We start from the raw sequence: 21,050 nt of genomic DNA on the forward strand, positions 1-21,050 counted from the left end.
CCACTCTCTTGGTCCTGACCCAAACCAGAAAGGTTCCTCCCAGCCCCAACACACTGCTCACCAGGCAGTGGGCTACTGTGAGGTGTGATGCTTTCTTCCCCAGGTCTTTTCCATCCTGAAGTGTCTGTCCCCTACTGGAGCAGACTCCTTGAGCAATCTGCCTCCTCTTGACTGAAATCTCCCTGGAGAGGCTACAGGTGTAGGGGAAAGAATGTGAGCTTTGCAATCCGTTGAAATTATCAGCTTTTGGCTCCACCCAGCCCCCATTTCATAGCTGTGACTTTAGACTTTGCACAACTTCCATTTTCTCATCCATATAAAGGGAGAAAATGACACCACTACCTGGAACACACCTAGAATAAAGCTTACACTTAAGTCTCCATCTAGGCAGCCCAACAGAATTTCTCTCATGGCCCACCCAGGGCTATGAACATGCTCTTAGCTATCCTGGGGACTCATCTCTGGAGGGTCCAATGGCAAGGAGCCCCCAGCCCTGGCATTGCAGCCCCAGAATCTGTCAGTGCCCTGAGGGATGGAATGCAGGCGGGGCTGTTGGCCCTGCAGAGCCTGGACTGCGTGGGCTCCAGGAGTGGTGAGCTATGTCACCTTGGGCTGGACACAGAACCTCTCTGAGCTTCCATTTCCCCATCATAAGGAAAGTCTCCAGCCCGTCAACCTCAGGCATTGTCATGAGGAGCAGAGAGAGTGCCTAGAACACTGTGAAGTCCTGGTTACTGGGGAAGGAATGCCCCATGGTGTGACCAGCTAGGGCTTCCCCTACCCAAACAACAGTAAACCCTCAATTGTGCAGACCTCGATTTAACAGACTTTACATTTAACAGACAAAATTTCTGGTCCGTATGTCATATGTGAAAATTAACACCCTGTCAATTTTAAAATGCTTTTAACCAAGATTTGTTTACAATTAAATTAACAGGTTAATTTTTTGTTACTAATTCATTGTTATTGTTAACAAATTTTAGCGGATAGGCCATATGTTGGAAAAAACACTGTAGTAATTTCACTGACATAAATAAATATTACATATCTACAACTATAGTCTACATATTTAAGTCCAGGAATCACCGCTTATAAACAATGTTCAGGGAATAATTAGCACGTGATGACACCTCACCTCGAGGTAATTGGTTCTGTTGTCTGGAGGTATGATTTTCTGCTGCAGTTCTAACGCATGTCCCCGATGTTCCCGCGTGGGCTAAGCCATGCCCCAGCCATGTGTATTTGTTTACTCAAGGTGACTGGTGAGTGCACACATTTACTAGACTTATTCAGTATAGATTTAAAATTATAGTAATACATATAGAAAACTTTTCTGTGAAATTAAACTTTTCATACATACTTAATTTTAATTAAACAAACATGTCTACATAAGTAAAAACAGATAAACTAATTAATTTGTCAATTTTTTAACATGCGCATTTGGAAAACCTACTTTAGCATATAATGGACTTTTGGCTTTAATGGACACCCCCCTCGCCCTAGCCCTGATATCGAGGTTTTACTGCACCTCCCTTCCAGACCATGGACCTTCACCTTGGGGTTTATGCCTTCAGGTTAAGGAGTTCTGCTGAAGTATTTACGCCCTTGGTTGTCGCTGGTTACAGCCTCCAGCCAGTTGTTAGACTTTCACTCCTTAACACCCCATTAGCGCATCAGATCACCTCTTAATAAGGCAAGTCCTGGAGGGAGTGGGGTTAAATGGGACACACAGGACAAAGAAACTGTGGGTGAGATAAGCAGAGAGAACAGGGAAGGAAGACCTAGGGAGGGTGCCCAGCAGAGGGGTCCTGAGAAGCCTGGGCTCCCAGATACCAAGGTGGGGCCAGGGGACCAGTGGAGACCTAAGCTGGAAAGACAAGAGGGCAACAGAGCCGGTGTTACACCTTCACAGATTTTCTAGGCATAGTTCCCGCCTCACTTCATCCGCATTTCACTCTCCGCACCCCCACTCCCACCTTCACAGGCCCTGGAATGAGCGGGGCCTTGCAGCTTCCAGGTCCGAAAGCCTCCTTACCCTGGGCAAGCAGTCACAGGCCCCCCTTCTCCTCGGAGGACAGACAACTGTCTGTGTCCCCAGCCTCCTTGAGCCAGGGCAGCAGCCCCCACAGGCACAGCTCAGGCCCTAATTACAACCTCCATCACTTTCCCACTGAGGCTGAAATGGGGACAGATTGCTCAGCAAGCAGTGGCAGTGACCTTCACAGGCCGCTTCACAGGCAAGCAGCCCCCTCCTCGCCGGAGCCCAAGTTCTCTGTCATCTTGAGTGGTCACAGCGCCACAGCAGAGCCAGGGCAGCCTGCGAAGGAGGGGGAGAGCTGGGCTGCAGCCTTCGGCCGCCCCAGAGGGCAACGAAAAAGGTTTACCCACGCGGCTCATTTCTGGAAGACCTGGGGACTCAGGACTGGCTGAAAAGACTAACAGTTGGCAACCCTGGGACTTGGGGGCCAAAAATGTGAGTGCAATCTTAGACTGCGTGCATTGCAAAATGTTGTGCGAAACACAGGGAAATGACATCCCTGGGCTTTGCTTGGTCAGGCCACAGCTGGAGTGTTGAGTTCAGTTTTAGAAACTGGCTTGAAAGGGGACATTAACAGAGAGTGCCAGGGTGGTTTAGGTCTAAGGGCCATGCCATGAGAAAGGAGCAGGACATGTACTGGTTAAAAACGCAGATCTCAGGAGTCAGCTTTCTGTTCACATTCGAGACTCAATAAGTGCTCAACAAATATAACCACTATGAGTATTCCTATTTGTATTTGTATTAATATAGGTACCCCAAGGATATCTCTGCTGTGGTTGAGCCCTGGCTGGTATTTGGGGAGTTCCCACCCCTAGGAGGAAGCACGGTAGAAATGGGACCTCAGCCAGCAGCGGGGCATTGGGACAGGGCCAGCCCAGTCCGGTATTGGTGAGGACATGGGCAAGGTTAGGTGAGGTGGCAGGACGCAGGGGTTGAGATGCAGCATCAGTGACTGGTGCCCTAGTCAGGAACCTGAGGCTGGGACGTAAGGGAGTGTTCACACCACGCAGGCCCCAGGGTGCCAGAAAGAGTGCATGTGCTTTGAATTCAGCACGTTCTAATCCAGCACGGCCACTTAACGAGCTGTGTGACCAAGCGCAGATCACTCAACCCCCCTGCATTTTTTTCCCCCTCCTTTGAAACCAAGAGTAGCTGCTTCCCAGGGCTGTGAAGAGGGGCAAGCGCTCAGCAAGGTGCTGGCACACTAACTAGGCCCTGGTGGGTGCCAGCTCACTCTCCGTGGTGCTTCTAAGGTTCCTAAGCTCATAAGACCCAGAGCCATGGGCAGCCTGGCTGATGCCCGCCCCTGCCTGGGCGTGGCTAGGGGGCTGCCAGGCCCTGCTTCCTTGGACAGAGTGACACTGGTCCTGGACCAAACAGCCACAGCGCCTGAGTCCTGGGGGAGTCAGAGGGCAGGGCGTGCCTCTCTTAGGCCGCCACGGCCGCAGCTGCAGCTCACACTCCTCCAGCTCTGGGGGCTTGGCAGGCCCTTCATCTGCCACTGTGTTGTCTGTTGCCCCTGTTGTCACAAGGAACAGAAGAGACATATTGTCCCCAGCCAGAGCCCCTGGAGGCAGGCACCTCTATCCCAGATCTGCCTCCTGTCCCAGGGCTCTCTCCCTGCACTGCAGATCCCACACCTTCTTATGTCAACTTCTCCTTCCTTCTTTGAAGCCTCCAAAGGTGGACCTCAGCCCCTCCCTGCACCCAGCCCCTGTCTCTCCAGCGAGTCATTCATTCCCTGCATTCACTTACCCCCATGAACACCGAAAAGAAAAGACAGATGGCAATGAGAATTGTGTTCAACTTTTTTACTTAAGTCATAATCATTCCTAATCTAAATTTGCAGGAATGTATTACACAGTCTAATCATTCACATATATTGTACTGCAGTTTCAATTTAGTAAAAAGTAAAAGCCATTCAGAAGGCAGATATATTAAATGAATATCTCCCAGATTCCAGTCCTCCCGTGAGATAGAAATGGCCGGGGCTTTGATTCAGGGGTTGGTGCTATCTGCTCAACTAGGGGTGTTTCTCCAGCTTCCCCTTCATGCACAACCGAAGGCCCCAGCTGGGCTTTGCTACTGCTCTCTGCTCGCCTCCCAGCCACTCGCCCCACAACACTCCCTCTAGCATGCTTTAGTCCAGACTGGATATGCTGTCACCTGAGGTCTTCCAGCTTCCTGGGCTTTGCACGTGCCATGTCCTTAGTCTGCAACACTCAGCAGTTCATCTGCTTGTTTCAGTTGATGTCCCCATGAATGTCTGGCTGGTGACTGTCCCTGCCCATCATCAGGGTGCCCTGGACTTCTCATTAGATCATTCATCACACAGTATATCATAACTGTCTATGCACTTGTTTCCCCCCCTGGACCACCAGCTTCTCGAGGGCAGGGACTCTGTCTTGCTCACAGGTGTGTCCCTAAGCCGCGCCACAGGGGTGCTCGATAAATATTCATTGGATGAATCCAAGATCCGGAGCATTTGCACTCTGCTCTGCCCATCACCCAACCACATACATGCCTCAAATCTTCTCTGTGAGCTTGGCCAGGTGTTACCCGCCCTGACCACATGCCCACCAGTGAGCCCCCTCACATCAGTGGCCACGTGAGTGAGCCCACAGCCTAGCTGCTGGCCCAGGGCCTCCCCTGCACCACCTGGTAACAGCTACTCAATAGCGCCAACGTCCTCACGGCCCAGGAAAGATGACGAAGCTTCACTTGGCATCGTAAGGGCTGGAGTTCAAGTTCAACTCCCACTTCTGCTATGTGTCTTGTGTGACCCTGAGCCAGTTATCTAACTCATCTCTTTGAGCGTCCGTTTTCAGGTTTATAAAATGGAGAGTAACGATACCTGCTGCTTGAATTCGTGTTGTTATAAATATTGAATAACAAGCAAAGCGAAAGGGGGGGTTACATACTTCAAGGAGGCGGGGCCCATGTGCACAGAGAAGCCTGAAAACAGACCCCCAACTCATTCACAGCAGGGGGCTCGGCAGGACAGCCTTGTACTTGCGAGAATGCCGGCTCCAGCTGGCCTGCCCAGCTACCTAGTTACTCCGCAGTGATTGAGGCCCGGGAAACGGCAGCGCTAAGCAATGTGATTGTCATCGATCTGGGCTCTGCGTGCCTTGTGCACCAGGACGCGTGAACCTCGAGGCCTCTTGATTCAAGATCCTCGGCTGCCTTTTCCCAGCCAAACGTCTGGCCTGTTTTCCCAAAAGTGCCCCATAATCTGACCCCAACCTTCTCATCCCATCCTGGAAATGCGGCCCCCTGGGGAGGGTTCCTGGGCTGAGTGTCGCCTGCCAATAGAGCTTGTTTTTAAAGAGAGGAAGTAAAGAATAATATTCCTGTTGCTAGCCGCTGAGGGAATCAGGAAGGCAGACAGCCATCACTCAGATGGAATTCTGCCAGGGTTTATGAGATCATATTTATTTGCCAAAAAAACCACCTCCCTCCCATCTCTCAGGCCAGGGGAACCAGACACCCTGATCCAGTCACCTTTCATGCAGAAGGTTTAAGACACACAGACGGAGCGTAATGGGTCGCGGCTGTTTACACTCATATAGCACCTTCCAGGAGATGCACCCCCAGAGCTGGACAAACAGCAAGGGCAGGTGCACAGACAGGCGGGAGGCGCTGCACGCAGGGCTGATTTCTCACGTTCTCACAGGCCCCTCCCTCGAGCCCTCCTTGCCATTGGCATGAAGGTGAAATATCAAGGAGTTTCCTCCCCAGTTCTCTGCTAAAACAGGGGGGAAGCGCATCCCGATGACAGGAGTCCACAGACTGCCTGGTAAGGGTTAGTTCCCCCACGATGCACTGAGGAGAGCTACGCAAATGAGTCCAAATGTGTTTGCTGGCTGACGTTGCTGAGTTAAATGGCCATCACTGGGGCCTGGCCCGCTGGCTGTGAGACACGCAGAGCAGTGGCATCCAGCTGCCCGTTTCATTGATGTCCTGGTAAGGAGGCTCTTCCCAAGTTGTAGCAGAAGCCCTCCTGCTTGGGCTCTGGTCCAATGGGATGAAGGGAGAGGGGCCGGTCGCGCCGACACCTGTTACTCTGAGCATCCTCGCGTGAGAGGAAAGTTAAGGGCACGTGGAAAACTTGGGAAAGCCACCTTTGCTCTACCCTGCCTGTCTGGGCAGCAGGCAGGACCAAGTTCATGGGCCTGGGGCCAAGCCAGAGAAACACACACAGAGTGGACTTTCAGAGCCCTGGGGGCCGTGGATCAGGAGGGAAGAAAGGGACCATCTGAGAATCCGGGAGCACGAGAGCAGCTGTCAGAAAGGATGGGCTTGGATGAGTTCCAGGCACCGCAGGAGTGGAGGACATCACCAGGAGATGGCCGGACCACGGAGAGGTCTTGTACAGGACCTAGATCTGTCCAGCAAAGAGATGAAAATCCCAACACCTAACTTCGGGGCCCCCAGCCTTGAGCACCCTCTCCCCAGTAGATGGCCCGTGCTCCCAGGGCCCAGGTCTATTATTTCTTTTCCTCACTCAAGCACACAGCCCACGTCTGCACTCATGCGTCAGGCGTGTTGTATTCTCAAATTTCGCTCCTAAGGACAGCTTTGTGGTGGGGACTTCATTTCATTTTCCTGAAGGTCCTGAGGGGCAGCCACCAGATTGCACACGCCGAATGTCAGCTACACTAAACTAACACGTTCACATCATCGAAACCCCTATTTACACATAGTAAACACGGGGCTGGATGCCGCAGAGGAAATAATACAGTATTGATTAAAACAGTGGCCCGTAATGCCTTCTCAAAGGCTGCCATCTCAGGCAGCTTTCTCAGCAGGGACCCGCTGGAGGCAGCCTCCCTACCTGACAGCCGAGGCCTGTCCCTCTCCAATGTGAGAAGGGGGCCAGGCGAGGTGGCAGGACCTCCCTCCTGCGTGCCAGGCACTGTGCTAAGCGCTTGTTCTCATTCATCCCCAAGGCAGCTCCTTGGGGTGGGTGGAATTATTTCCATTTACAAAGAAGGAAGCAGGCTCAGAGAGGAGCTCAGCGTCTGTCTGGGGTTGTACAATTACTGGGTGGTGGAGCAGGGACTGGAAGCCAGGACTGTCTAGCTGCACAGCACACACTATGTTCATGATGCTGGGCTACTTCGTGTGTTTGTTCCAACAGGGAGAGAGAAGCTCCAGGTGTTAGGCCATGTCCTAGCTACTAGGGCTCTGGACAGGCCTGTTATCACTGATGTGCTCAGGGGAAGGGGGGACCTTACCAGCTTAGCCTTGGCCATGATCTCGGCTATCCTGGGCTGAGAAGGTTTGCAGTTTGGCAAATCCGGAGGTTTTAGGGTCTCAGAAATGGAAAACCTCGTTCTAGAAAGATAAATTTTTGCCCTAGATCTGCTGGTGAGCCCAGAGCAGGGCATGTTGTCCCTGTAACCACGACTCCCTGGGCTCTGAAGGAGTCCACGACCAGCTGAGGACAGCAGGAGGGGCTGTGACCACAGACCAAATGTCAGATGGAGGGGTGCTGGGAGCACACAGTGGGCGGAGGGCCAGGTCAGCAGGCTGACTGATCGGGAGTTTTCCGTGACGATGACTGGCTGGTGTGGGGCCCAGGAGAGATGGGAAAAGGCCGCAGTAACCCCCGTCCATAATGAGCGGTTCCGCTCTGTCATTCACTGGTTGTGTAACTTTAGACAACTCACTTAAGCTGTCTGAACCATTTATCAGAAATAAGAATAGCCCTACTTCTGTGACTTCATAGGAAAATGAGTGTGACTGCAGGAAGTGCTGGACGGCTGGACTGGCTGATACCAGTGCAGAGGGGAACCTTGGGGACCTGCCCCTGCCGTCCTCAGGAGCTTTAGGCCTGGAAAGACCCCAGAGACCTCAGGGAGACCTGGAACCGAGGCATCCCCCTGCCTCTCAGCTGTCCCTGCCCAGCGTCCTGGGTTTGGAGGTACATGGGCAGCTTTGCATCTGCTGAAATCCTTGCTCCGCCATTCGCTTTCTGCTGCTGTAGCCGAGGATTTGCACTAAACCCTCCAACCGTGTCTGGATTATGGCTTCCGGCAGCATCAGGGGAGTGCGTGCCAATCCCGACTCTCATAAAACACCAAAGGCAGAACACAAACCAGGGCTTAGCGAGGCTGGCAAAGCCCCCACTGGGGCTGCTGGCAAACGGAGCCGCCTGGCCTCAGAGCAGGAAGCCATGGGAGAGGGACCCTGGTCCCGGCTGAGCAGGGGACTCACTTGAGAGTCCCCCTCCTCACTGGAGAGATGAGAAGCTTGAAGCCCAGATAAAGACACAGGGACCAGATAAAGGGAGGGGCCAGGCTTGGCAACCAACCCCACTGCCACTGAGCTATGAGACCTTGGGCAGGTTGTTAACACCCGGGAGTGTCTGTTTCCCCGTCTGTAAAATGGGACTATGAGTACCTACCTTGTGTGACTAGGGAGCCAGGAGGTGCTCAGTGAGTGTCCACCCCTTCTCTGGCCGTTCCTGTCCCTGCCTCATCAGGACACCGGAGGCTCTCCATGTAGATGTTAGGATCTTACTCTGATTCTGAGACCTAATCCTGGCTCAAGAGGAGACTCTTGCATTAGATCACGGCCAGATGGGGGTGGAAGTTCCCTCAGGTCAGAAAGTCAAGCTGCTGCTTCCCTCCTGGACTCAGAGGGGAAGACAGGGCCCTGCTCCTGCAGGGAGCATGGAAACCGTGCCAGCCCCTTCCCTGCGGGAGACCCTCAAGGAGGGCAGTGTATGAGTGCCTGGAGCCACAGAGCTGGCCTGGGAAAGCTCTCCATTAAATGTATTGACCAGTCCCCAGCATCGCATGTGGCCCGGCTCTAGTCCCACCTCCTCCGTGAAGACTTCCTGGCCAGGCCCGCGGCAGTGGCTGTGGGTTGCCCTTTGTGTGAGCATCCTGTACCCCAGCCATGGGGCCTCTGGAGGGCAGAAATGAGTCCTGTGCGTCCCTACACGTCCAGCTTCTGTCCAGTGGCTGGCCCAGTCAGCATGTATCAAGCTCCTACTGTGGACCAGTCACAGCGACAAGTGCCACGTAAAAAAAGGGTGACATAGCCCCTATTTCAATGACCCTATTTCAATGACCTTCCAATCCAAGAAGACAATCAGGCACATTAGCATATAACCATAATACTATGGTGGAGAGAGGTTGGCAGCCATGGGGGCAGGGGTTGTTTGAGGACAAAGGTTACCAGTGGTTGTAACTGTGAGGCCTGTCCAGACCCAGGTACAAACCCAGATGTAGAGAAAGACACACGCCATCCTGCTCAGGGAGGGTCGCACCCCCACCCCGGTGCAGGGCAAAAGCCAGCACTGCCCTTTTTTCTCTGCCCCTGTCCCTCGCACTCTGTCCGGTTCTCTCCCGCTGCCTCCCCACTTGATCTGCTCCCACCTTGTTCATGGGAGAAGCTACTGGTTAAATGAGAGAGCAGGTCCTGGGGGCATGGAGCGCTCTGCCGAGGGGAGGCCCAGTGGAAATCTAGAAACTAAATCAGGGGGATAAACGCTCAGACAACAAGCAGGAGAAGTTAGGGAAACGGGGAGCTGCAGCCTGAGCTCCTGAGGAAGTCGGAACTCGGTGCAGCCTGAACTCCCCGACCTGGGAGGAATTTAAGAAATTGGATTTTACACTCGCCTGTGTTTGGGCGCTAACTACCCTCCCAAGTGGTAAATCCTTAGCAGCGCTCGGTGGGGATCATGGGAGGCTACCCTGCGGTCATGCTTTAGTCTCCACCTGTCCATCCTCTGGGTCTAGCAGCGGCTGGCAAGAGGGAGAACGCTCAGAGTCACAGGCAGGCTCAGCCACAGAGCCCTGCCCTGGGTAGTGCTTCGTGGAGGTGGCCCGAGTTGGAGACAGAGCACAGGCCCTCGGGTCCCATTGCTCCCTGCTGTGTGGCCTCAGACAGTCTTGCCACTTTGCTGATCCTCAGCATCGTCACAAGTCAAATGCGGATCCCTTCCTGTCTCCAGGTGTGGTGAAGATAAAAAGAGAGAGTGTGAGCAAAGTGTCTCACAGGGTAGGAATCTGCTCACGCACATGGCTGTCCTTTCCTTCTCAGAGTTGATAATCCCAGACCCATTGTGAGACGAGAGGCTGGGACATTTACAGTTCCAGCAGCAGGGCTTGTGCTGAGCCAGGGGCCCAGAGCCCACTGGGCATGAACAGTTTGGCGCCACTTTCAGAGAGCTCTCCAGTGGGGGAGGCAGATTCAGAGCCACGTGCACCTCAGTGCAGCCCCTTCCTTAGGGCCCGCACAGGAGAGCAGCATCCCCACATGCCCCCCACACTCACACATGCAAGACACTCACTGCTCACCTCATATCCAGCCCACAGGGGCCGGCACCCTCTCAGACCTGAGCCCTCACCTTGGCCCCAAGGTTTGAAAGAGACCTAAGGTGCCAAATAAATTGGCAATCTGTCAGACATAAGGGTAGACTGTCCCAGCCCCACGCATCCCCTGTAAATATTTATCAAGTGCCTACCATGCCAGGCTCTGTACTAGGTAGTAGAGATGCGAAGATCTACATAGATGGCCCTCATCGCAGTCTGCAGGGGTGGAGCCAAAGATTATAAACCATCGTTGCATCCATAGGATGTCTCATGGCAAAGGTGTGTGAGAGGCATAAGGGAGTCCAGAGGAGGGGTGCCCAGTGCACGGACGGGTGAAAGAAGGCACTTCCGAGGAGGGTCTTGAACTAAGGGGAGTGAGATGTTTGAGAGGAGTGCAGGAATGCCTGGTACAGAACTGGAATCAACAGGGCATGTTCTCAGAACCATTCTTGAGTGGCCTTGTGGTCAGGAAACAAGACTGGGGAGGAAGGTGGTTAGGGGGTAAGTGATCATCCTTGCCATTCGGGGTGCTGCCAGAATGGGGAAGACATGGCTCTGCCCCTGGTGGCTCTGGGCAGATCACCTCCCTTCTCTGAACACTGGTCTCTTCCCCTGTCCAAAGTTGAACAGGGTGATTTCTAAGTTCCCTTTCGCATCTAACATCCTCTGACATTTCTGATTAATGCACAAAATCAAATATGTACACAAGGCCAGAGGCGTAAGAAAATACACATAGAAGCGTGGGTTAATCTAGTGCAGATAATGTCAGAACTGAATAGATGGCTACCTTGGCAATTCTTCAATGACCTGTGGAGTCATCCCCAGGCAGCCTATCCAGAACCCAGGGTTCCTCCTTTAGCCCCCAAATAAAGGGGAAGCCTCGCCCTGGGTGAGCTCAGTGCCCCCAGTTAGGGTGACAGAAGGAAGCAGGCAGGAGGGCCTTGGTGCTAAGCCAGGGGCTGGGGCTGAAATTACTCATCCCACAGAGCTGCTGACACTCATTAAAAAATGCTGTGGTCAAAAGTAGCTTGAACCCTTCCTGGGCCCTCAGTTCCCTGCAGTGGGCTTCATTGCTGAACCACAGTCATCAATGGGGGGGAGGCCTTCGGACTCAACAAGCCTCCAAGCTAGAGGTATCTTAGTGACCTTTTTGGTGAGAACTTATAGTCTGGGGCAAAGGGGGGAGGGAGGAATCAGCCCCTTTGAGAATATGTGAAGACCACTGTCTCTCCCTAGAAAAATGCATACACACTCAGCTTTGTAAGCAAATTCATAAGCGTGTAAGAACCCCCAATTGAGGTCCCCTAGAGGTCCTCAGACTCCAGGTTAAGTTGCCTGCCCTAGTTCAAACTCTCTATTTTGCAAATGAGGAAATGGAGGCCCAGAAAGAGTAGGTGACTCACCCAAGGTCACCCACCTAATTAGAGCAGAGCCAGGCCAGCATCTGCCCCAGACAGGGCAGCTTCCAGCAGGGCCCGGGATCACTGATACCCTACCAGGAACTTGGCCCCTAGCAGATGCCACAGCTCTACTCTGGCAGGGAGCACGGAGAAGAGGGGACAGCCAGGTCCCCGCAGCCAGAGGCTCTGCCTCTGGGAACTGGCTGGTCCCCAGAGTACTGGGCCTCCACTGTCTCTTTATGCACGGCAGCCCACCTTCCCTGCGGCCCCAATCAGAAGGGACCCTCCCAGTTTTAGACCAGGCCACCTCGCCGTATCCTACAGCCAGAGAACCTTCTCCAAATTAACAAGAGTTGCAAATCCTCCTGCTGTTCAGGCCTGGGCCTCCAGCCTCCTTCACATTGCTATGGCATCCCCTGTGGCCTGGCCGGAGCCTGAGCCAAGGTCCCTGATGGTTTCTTATGGGGAAACAGGTCACAGAAGCACATGGACCCCCACCTCCCACGTGCACTGAGGCCTTGTGAGCTCCATGCGTCAGAAGAGAGCCAGAGGGCTCAGCACTGGCCGGGTCTTTCGTGGTACCAGGCACGCCTGCTCCAGGAACTAGCAAACAGTCCGCAAACGACCCACCAAGGTTGGGGGGGCAGGGACGCAAGGAGAGAGGGGGTGAATCAATAGTTTTCTCTTCAGGGGAGATTGTCTAAGGCATCAGCTGGAGCTGAATTCCTTCCCACTCTCCCACCAGAACAGCGAGGATGTGCCTTCTCGCCCCCTCTCATTCCACCCTGTCAGCCTCAGCCTCCGCTCCGGTGGGGCTGCCCAGTCGCATGGCCCCAAATGCGGTCACCTCTCGGGGCTCACCTCGGCTGGGCTGGCCTCGTGATTGCCTGTTAGCAATCAGCCCACCGCTGGGCTGGCCTCCTGTGCGTAAACTTTCGAGTCCTTATGAAGCGAGGGCTGCTGGTCCAGGATTCCTTCCCTGGACCTGTTTAAGGCTGATTCCTTAATCAAAACTCTCCAGCTCTCCTTCCCACCCTCTCCCCCAGAGGGTTATCATTAAAGAGAAGAAAGGCGCTTTGATTTCGGATGCTGGGCCTGCCAGCTTGGATCTGGGGCTGTGGGGGAGGTTGGGAGGCTTGGTTTTACCCTGAGCCTTGTGGTCAAGTCCCAGCTCAGGGATTACCAGCTGGGGAAGTCATGAGACCTCTCCCCTCCCCTGGGCCCACCTCCAGACCATCTCGGATGTAGTGAGGTTCAAAGAGAAATGTATTTGATGGTGTTTCTAAGAATATAGGTGTGTCAGCTGCTGACACACCTATGTTCTCTGACCCATGCTCCGGTCCCTCGGGATGAGGCCTCCTGTCCAGCAGGGGGCTTCCATGGAACTTTCTGGAACTAGTGGACTGTCCTTCCATAAGGTATCTTGGGCAAGAACATGAGATGGACCCAGCCTGTGCCATGCACCCTCCCCCTCTCTTAGAGGGGTCCCCTGACCGGAGCTCCCTGCTGTCCTTGCCCTCTCCCCTCCTGACCCCCACACTAAGTGGGAGAGACTGCATCTGTGCATCCTTCTTTCTGAAGGTAAAAGAAACAATGGGCAGGGGATCCAGGAGCTCCGTGAATTGCTAGATAAACACTAAATAAATAAATAAACGTAAACAAAGAAAGCCTCCATTGAGCTTGAATTGCCACCTTGCTGAGAGGTAACTGGCAGATTCGATTTAATTACGAGATGCAGAGTTCTAATGGGGTGTGCGAGGCGAGGAGGGTCTCAAGAATAGGGGACAGCAGGGTCCCTGCCTTCTCTGCTGGGCTTCTCCAGACCCCCCACTCATGCCCCTCCTTGCCACTGGGGCAGAGGCAGAAGCCTTGTGTAGCCCTGGAAGTCTGGCCACCCCCAGGGACCATCCTTTCTCCCACTGCAGCTTCTCAGTGCCCCGGCCACCTGGCAGCAATGCCTGCGACCCCATTGGCCAGCACCCTGTGGATGCCCATGGTCCCCTTGCTCCCACTGGTGTCTCTACGGGTCACCTGGCTGTATGTACAGCATCCAGACTGCATCCTGGCAGAAGGGCACAGCCTGGGCTCTGGGATCTAACGGGTCTGGGCTATAATCCTGGCTCCTCCACTTCCCAGCTGTATGACTTCAGAAAGACCACTCAGCTTCCCTGAGCCTCGCCTGGGCTTTGGGGCTAATAATCCACAGCTTCACAGATCTGCATGAAAATTAAATCCACAAGTCAACCTTGTTTATAGCCTCTTATTGGGTCTCTGCCGCCCCAAAGATCTGGGCCCCAAGAGAACTGCAGGGGTGGGGTGGGGGTGGAAGTGGGGGGTTGGTGGGCCTCCTATCCTCTCAGTCTCAGTTTTGGGGGACTCTATTGACCCTCCTAGAAAAGACAACAGAGATGGTCTCTTTCTGCCTGGCTATACCAGACGGGGCCTCCCTGAGAGCCGGACACACAGCTGTTGAACATCTGGCCCCATTCAAACATTAATCACCAACTTCCAACTTCCCCTCAGGGGAAGTCTAAGAGCCTTCCAGGTGGATGGCCTTCAGCAGTCCCTGCTCCTCACAGGATAAGTAACTGCTGACAGGCAGGGTGCAGGAATGGCCTTCCTGGTCCTGCCCCTCTGTCACAGGCCCCACCTTAAATCTGATGTCCATGTGATAAAACTCCCAGAAAATTCTTCAACTGACATCATCACACCCCCCGACCCCTGCGCCTCACAGAGATCATACCAGAAGTCCAAGGAACTGCGTCTATAATCCATTTTACTGGCCCCCACACTTACAGCTGTATGACCCTCAGTGAGTTATTTAATCCTTTGGAGTCGCAGTTTCCTCTTCTAGCAAACAGGAATAATAATAGTAATTACCTTGTAGGATTTTATGATTGAATAACATAATATATGCAAAGTGCTTAGTCTAGAGACTAATAAATCATAAGCAATCAGTAAATGCAACTTAATTGTGATGGTAAATTAAGTGAGCCTGGCCCCAGGTAGGTGAGCCCTTGGTGCGACCAGCCAGTGGAGGGGAGGCTGGGCTGTTCCCAGCCTGAGGGGGGGCAGTGGTGGGGGGGGAGTGTCCAATTCCACTGTGCAGAGGAGTATATAGGCTCTGCCAAGCTTGGGGCCTGTAAGAGGTCCAGAAGAAGGTCACATTCTGGGTCAGTGGTGGCCACGTTAGAATTCCAAGTAATTAATCAGTTGGGAGAAAGACCCCAGGCAATGCTGAGGGCAGGCACCTGTGTGGACCAGGCATGGAGTCAGGCACACAGTGTGCACCAAGATTTACATCACAGCTGAAGGACACTGGGCAAACTCCTCACCCTTCTGAAATGTCCATTTCTTTATAAAGACAAGAATAACAATACCAATCTTCATAGGGTCTGCGTGAGGGTGAAACAAGATGAGTAGAGTAGAAGGCCCAGTGCTGCTCAGCACATGTCCACTGTATTTTTTGTGCCCATGGCGTGTAGACTTAGGTCAGTGGAGCAGAAGTTTGGAGAAACCAGAGGCTGGTGACCATTTGGACACCAGATTTCCTGCAGGCGCATGGGATCTGGGGCCACTAGCATCACAATCAGGGTGAGGACCTCCCAATACACTACCTGCCTTGCATGCTGTGAACAGGGTTATGCCAGCCAAGAAATGGCACAGCTGGCAAAGGGCCACCCCAATGCTGTCCTTGGTGTTGCTGTAGGAAGCTGCAAGGTGAGTTCCATCAGGTGTCTGAAGCAGGAGCTGGTGAAGATGGGCTGGTGGCCCCAGAAACTTTGGGAAACTATCACAATGATTCTCAACTCTTCCTAAAACAAGATAACTCGACATCAGCTTTTCATGTAATTCGTTAATTGTAAAACATAATTTAAGATCACAGCTGTTTCGCGTTTCTCTTACAAGAATTTAATTGGTATGTAATAGCACAGTTAATTAAATACAAATCAATAGTTTAAAACAACTAATTGATACTTAATATGAACAGGGAAAAACTTAGTTCTAATATAATTAACTCATATTAAATAAGCAATGAAATAGCAATTATGTCTTTACAACAATGTAAAGTTTATGGTTCCTTTAATAAACTTACAAGTAGCAAGCAATGAGATTCAACAATTATGAAACAGGTATTATTGGGCTATTAAACATTGACTACTTGTCCTAGAGGGCCAGAGCTGTGCACTGGTGCTAGTCGGGACTGGTGAAACTTTGCTTCACGTCTCTAGGCCCCTGTACCACAGAGGTTGATCAGAAAACTAATCTTTGCATGACTTATGGGCAGCCTTATTGCCCGGGATGTGAATAATTATGCTGCAAACAGGACTAGGCAGATCAAATGAAGAAAGCAGTTTAGCAGAGTCAAGGTGAGAGCTCTCCAAGCATGAAACTCCAGCCTCCTTCCATGGGACATCCTGGACAACCGCCTGGGAGAAAGGCCGCTGGACAGGACACCCAGCAAAGGGCAAAGCCCAGCCCTGTCTCCAGCCTTCCAGGGCCCTGGGGAGGGCCACCCACGACCTGCAGCTCCCTTCCCTCCTCTGGACTCACAGCCATCACTGCCATTCATGTGGAAATAACTGGCAAGATTCCTCATGACACCTCTTGCTGAACTGTTACTTGTCTTGACTTGTCTTTACCTTTTCACAAGTATGTGCATCACCGACAGGGTTAAAATCTCACTGGGGAGGCATGCTCACCTTCACATTTTGTCCTGCTCATGGTACCTAGCGCTCCGTGGCCTCTCCATAGTGTCCCTGGGTTGGATGTAGGCCTGTCACCTGTATTACATGCTGGTAGTGGAGGGGACACTAACACTTGTGGCAGAGGCCACCCATACTCTCCGACTGCGATTTGTGTAATTCGTTACGTAATGAATCGGTCTCCAGACCAAGACATTCACTGTCCAAGGTCAATATAACTGGTTACAAACATGTTTCTACAGACCTAGCCTCCTGCTCATATAATCACCCAAGACTCCCTCCCTTGGGAACCCCATTACCTCAAACAGGGGAGGTCAACAAATATACCATCGTCACCCCGGGGCCTAAGTGGCTCAGTTGTCAATCACCTGCTTCTGACACGGACACCACTGTCCTCCCGTCTTCCTGACTGAGGACACTGCAGTCATCTTCGCCCCCTTCTCTGCCTGCGCCACTGTCACTCAGTCCATTGTCTCTTCCTAGAGTGTCTCTCCGTTCCCAACACCTCGGAAGTGGGGAGGTAGCAAGAGCTGGCACATGTCCACTGTCATCCTCCACCCACAGTTACTCAGAGCTCAGCAGTTTCTGGCTAGGGCAATAAGCGAGCACTACCCTGGCCAGCGTCTCCCTCACACTGGTAGCAGGAACGCTAAAGGCATCCTAGATCGCCATGGAGGGCTCTGGGCGCAGGCACATGGCCAGCCCTCCCTCTCCGCCTCCTCTCTTCCCATCGTCACTTGTGCCCGCCAACCCCACTGTCCCATTTGTCAGCCCTACTGGCTGCTCTCTGGTCAGCTAGTGCCCTCTGATGAGCCTTTTGAGCGGTTATGGGATGCCGTTCTGCGAGTCCCTGCAGACAGCTCCGGGACCTAAGGGATCAGCTTCAAGGAAGTGTGGCCAGTGGAACTAACCGGGCCTTGTGAGACCAGTTCCTCTCGGCCTCCTGTCTGTCCTGGTTGTTAGGGCTGCTGTGACAAGGCACCACAACTGAGCGGCCACTTTAACTTGATTACCTCTGTCAAGGGCCTATCTCCAAATAAAGTCACATTCTCAGGTGCTGGGGTTGGAACTTCAACTTGGGGTTTTGGGAGGACACAGTTCTGCCCCCTGTCCCCGCCTGGACTGCTGCTCTGTGCTGTGTGTTCCTGGTCTGTCATGATTCACAGCATTGGCAGCCCTGGGATCCCAGACCTCCCCTGGGAACTGAGCTGGAAATCAGCCCTGGCTCCCAGCCTGCGCACCACTACCAACTAGCGCTTTGGCCTTGAATTGTCACTTTCCTTCTCTGAGCCTCAGATTCTGAAACCACAATGAGGGAACTAATTCCTGCCTTGCCTCTCACAGGGCCGCTGTGTCTAACGAGAGAGTGCCTATGACAGCATCGTGAGAAAATAAGTATTTCGCAGATGTGAAGTAATACCGCTGTATCACTGTTATTACTAATAAGAATTAAAAAACCCTCAGGCTAGAAAAAAGTCCAGCCCTCACCTTCTGAAACTGAAGGAAACCCGCTCCATTTATAGAGCCTTTTGTCCCTCTTTGGAGGAAAGTCTCACATTTCCTAGACTCCTGTTCCAATGAATTACAACTTCCATTCATTCCCCCGCCCTCTTTCCCTAGCTCGATCTGCTGTGCCACATTTAAGCCACCTGATTGCATTCTGACCTGGGCAGAGGAAAACTGATCACTGCCCAATATTTTCTAGTCGTCCCTCTCATTAAATCAGCAGGCACATGCTTGGGACCAGAGGCTCAGAGGTAGGTTGTTTGTTTTTTGTTTTAAAGGCACAATGCAGACTTTCTGTTGTTCACAGTCTAGAGGCCAGGAGCCCCTGGGATGAAATCTTCCCTTCTCCCTTAGAAACATGCTCTTGCCTAATAAATGTTTCCTTGCTCAGCAGTATTTCCTAAGCCTTTGTTCTGCTCAGACAGTGCCCTCCACACACCCCCTCTGCAGGGGACCCTGCACTTCTCTGCTGTGAGCTTTTATTTTAAGCCAGGACACTTTGTTTCATGTCAATCACTTTCCATGGACACCTTCGGTGCATCTGATGGTTCTGCTACTGATAAGTGCTCGGCCGATGTCTGCAGCCCCCGGTCCAGTTGGAAGAGATGCCATCATCTTGCCGATCTAAAATGGGCGTCTGTGATCTGACTCTACTCCATCCCAGTGCAATGTGGCAAGGAAGGTGGCAGTCTGGAGGCTGTCTAGCTCACAAAGTGAAGGTTCTGCTCTTTCTGTCACATTGGATCATCTCTCCCCTAAGGGCCGGGTTGGTCTGGCCTGGTGGAGCTCCCTAAGCCAAAGCAGTTAGTTCCTATTTCCCCGGTTCTCACCTGGGTTCCAGCTTCTCCTCCCTTCCCCCATCTCAGCCCTGCTGGCATCTCCTCACTTGGACCCAGTGACCTCTTATTAGCTCTGGCAAATCTCTCTGAAGAGATCCCACATTGTCATATATGGACAGCTAGTTAATCCTCACTTCACCCATCCTCCAACCTGCTTGTTTTTGCAAAGATCCCAGTGGCTTCTCCCCACGTCTCCGTAAAGACTCAGCCAGAGAGCCTCTCACTTAGTAAGTTTCTGCAGTGTGCTTATTAGCGCCTTGTAACGTAGCTGCCTAAATAATTAAGACTAACCCACACGTGTCAAATTAAATGAGCCAAATACATTGAGAAATTGCCTCATCCATCCATTTCTTTTATTAATCAAGTTTTTAAAAACTTCTTTTCTCGGTCATTTGCAAAATTCAAACTTGGTCAGTGAAGCTCTGACTTAAAATAGCTGCACATGCAGCCCCTTTCCTCCCGCAATCACTCCGGGGGGGACCTATTATGTTGACATCGGACGGGCTGAGTTGGGGTGGCAGAGACGGCCAACATGGACAATCTAGATTCAACAGGTTGTCCATGCTGTCTAAATCTTTAGGAAAATTATGCCCCCCCCCATTTCCCTGGGAATTTAAGGGACTTTCCAGGAAGACTAACAGGAAATTGGTCTAAATTCATCCAACACCATCTGTCCCCATGCTCTGTGCTCCCGTGGTCTCCTCCTGGGCTCAGTCCAGGAGCCTGGGCTCCCTTTCTCATTAGCAGCCACTGCTGATATGCTTTCAATGGACCTAAGAAGTCACTGGAAACTATAAAAAGAATCGCCAGCAATTGTATCTTTCTGATGGTGAACAGTCGCTCCCACTTATAATGGACGGGCTGACTCTGCCTGTCGTCAGCGTGCTGAGGTTTCAATACAGTCTCAGGCAAGGGGCCATTGTTCAGGGGAGCTCAGAGCCTCCTCACAGCTTGTCCTTCCGCCGGCCCCCTCCTGACACTGCATCCGTGCCTCTTGAAGGTGGTTGTTAGAACGAATCCACAAATATAGTAAGTAAACATCAAAGGGGCTTTGATCCACACGCCCTCGACAGAGCAGGAGCCGCCGAAGAAAGAACCAAGGCCTCGGATGAGGGAACTTAACATCGCCAATTTGGGCGCCTGAGATGTAAGGCTGTTTGAAGTGAGGGCGGTTTGGCCATGCCTTCAGATGAGGGAGCGTGGAAGGAAAGGGAAAGAAGCGAGTGCCTTTGGATAGGCATGCTCAGGTCTGCCTCTCTGCTCTTTACTGATAGTCAATAAACCCCTTTAAAGAATCAGGAGATCAAAGCTAGCGACCTCCCTGGGCCATGGCATTCAGCTGCCACCCACCACGCTTTGTTTTTCTCTAGGGCAAGAGCCCCTGAGCTTGACTTCTCTGTCTCTCATGGGCCCTGGGTTCCCTTTCATCCTGCTGCTCAGGGAGGGGGCGCTGGGCAACAAGAGACGGATGGAGATGTAGGAAGGAGGAGCCCAGCCTTCCGGTGCTGTAACGGCCTAGAAACACCCAGTGTTTTTGGAGAAGTTGCTCCAACACACCACCCTGTGGGAGCTTCATTCTCTGAGAAACTGATAGAGGGAGGAGCGCCTGGGTGCCCAGAAAGCCTGGCAAGGCCTAGGAGAGGGTGCAGTCACATCCCATCTTCAGGAAATCATACCCCTTATCATTGACCCAGTTTGTGGCAATTGTCACATTTGTAGGACTTCTAAGCAAACAGGCAAGGGTGGGAAGTCTAAAAGAATCCCAGGAAGCCATTTAGCATCTTTGAATTTCAATATTCTCATCTGTGTCATGTGCAGAGCAGGGTCCCATCTGCCTATCCCGTGGGGTTGGTGTAGGGGTCAAGGGGAAATGGGGGATGGGATTGCTTCGGAGCCCAGAGAGTGTTTACGACCAGTCAGGATTCAAGGATGAACACCAGAGAGGAAAGCGCGACTTCTTGTGGGGCAGGTGCCCTCCAGGCCGGTGCTCACACACAGCGGGCTCTGATTTACAAAAACTCTGTGAAAAGACTCTCTCTTGCACTTGCTACCTAGGATTGTTGTTCTAACTTGGTTTTCCAGTTGCATCACAGGCCTTGGCACCAGAGTCTGTCTTGTGTCCCTTAGCCACCCCAACCCCAGTGCTCCTCACTGAGCCTACAACTCAGATGTGCTTGATGATGGTGGCAAATGGTACTTGAACATAAGCATGCACAGGACCCCCGGCCCCA

At 52.5% G+C, this 21,050-nt stretch overlaps 1 protein-coding gene across 2 annotated transcripts in view; it reads left to right on the forward strand.

Annotated features, from left to right (window-relative positions):
* Positions 1-21,050, forward strand: part of KIRREL3 (kirre like nephrin family adhesion molecule 3) — a 452,517-nt gene that overhangs the window by 341,493 nt on the left and 89,974 nt on the right. The gene's annotated exons all lie outside the window — the stretch shown is intronic.

Source organism: Miniopterus schreibersii (genome assembly GCF_964146895.1).
Source record: "Miniopterus schreibersii genome assembly, chromosome: 20".
NCBI classification, from domain to species: domain Eukaryota; kingdom Metazoa; phylum Chordata; class Mammalia; order Chiroptera; family Miniopteridae; genus Miniopterus; species Miniopterus schreibersii.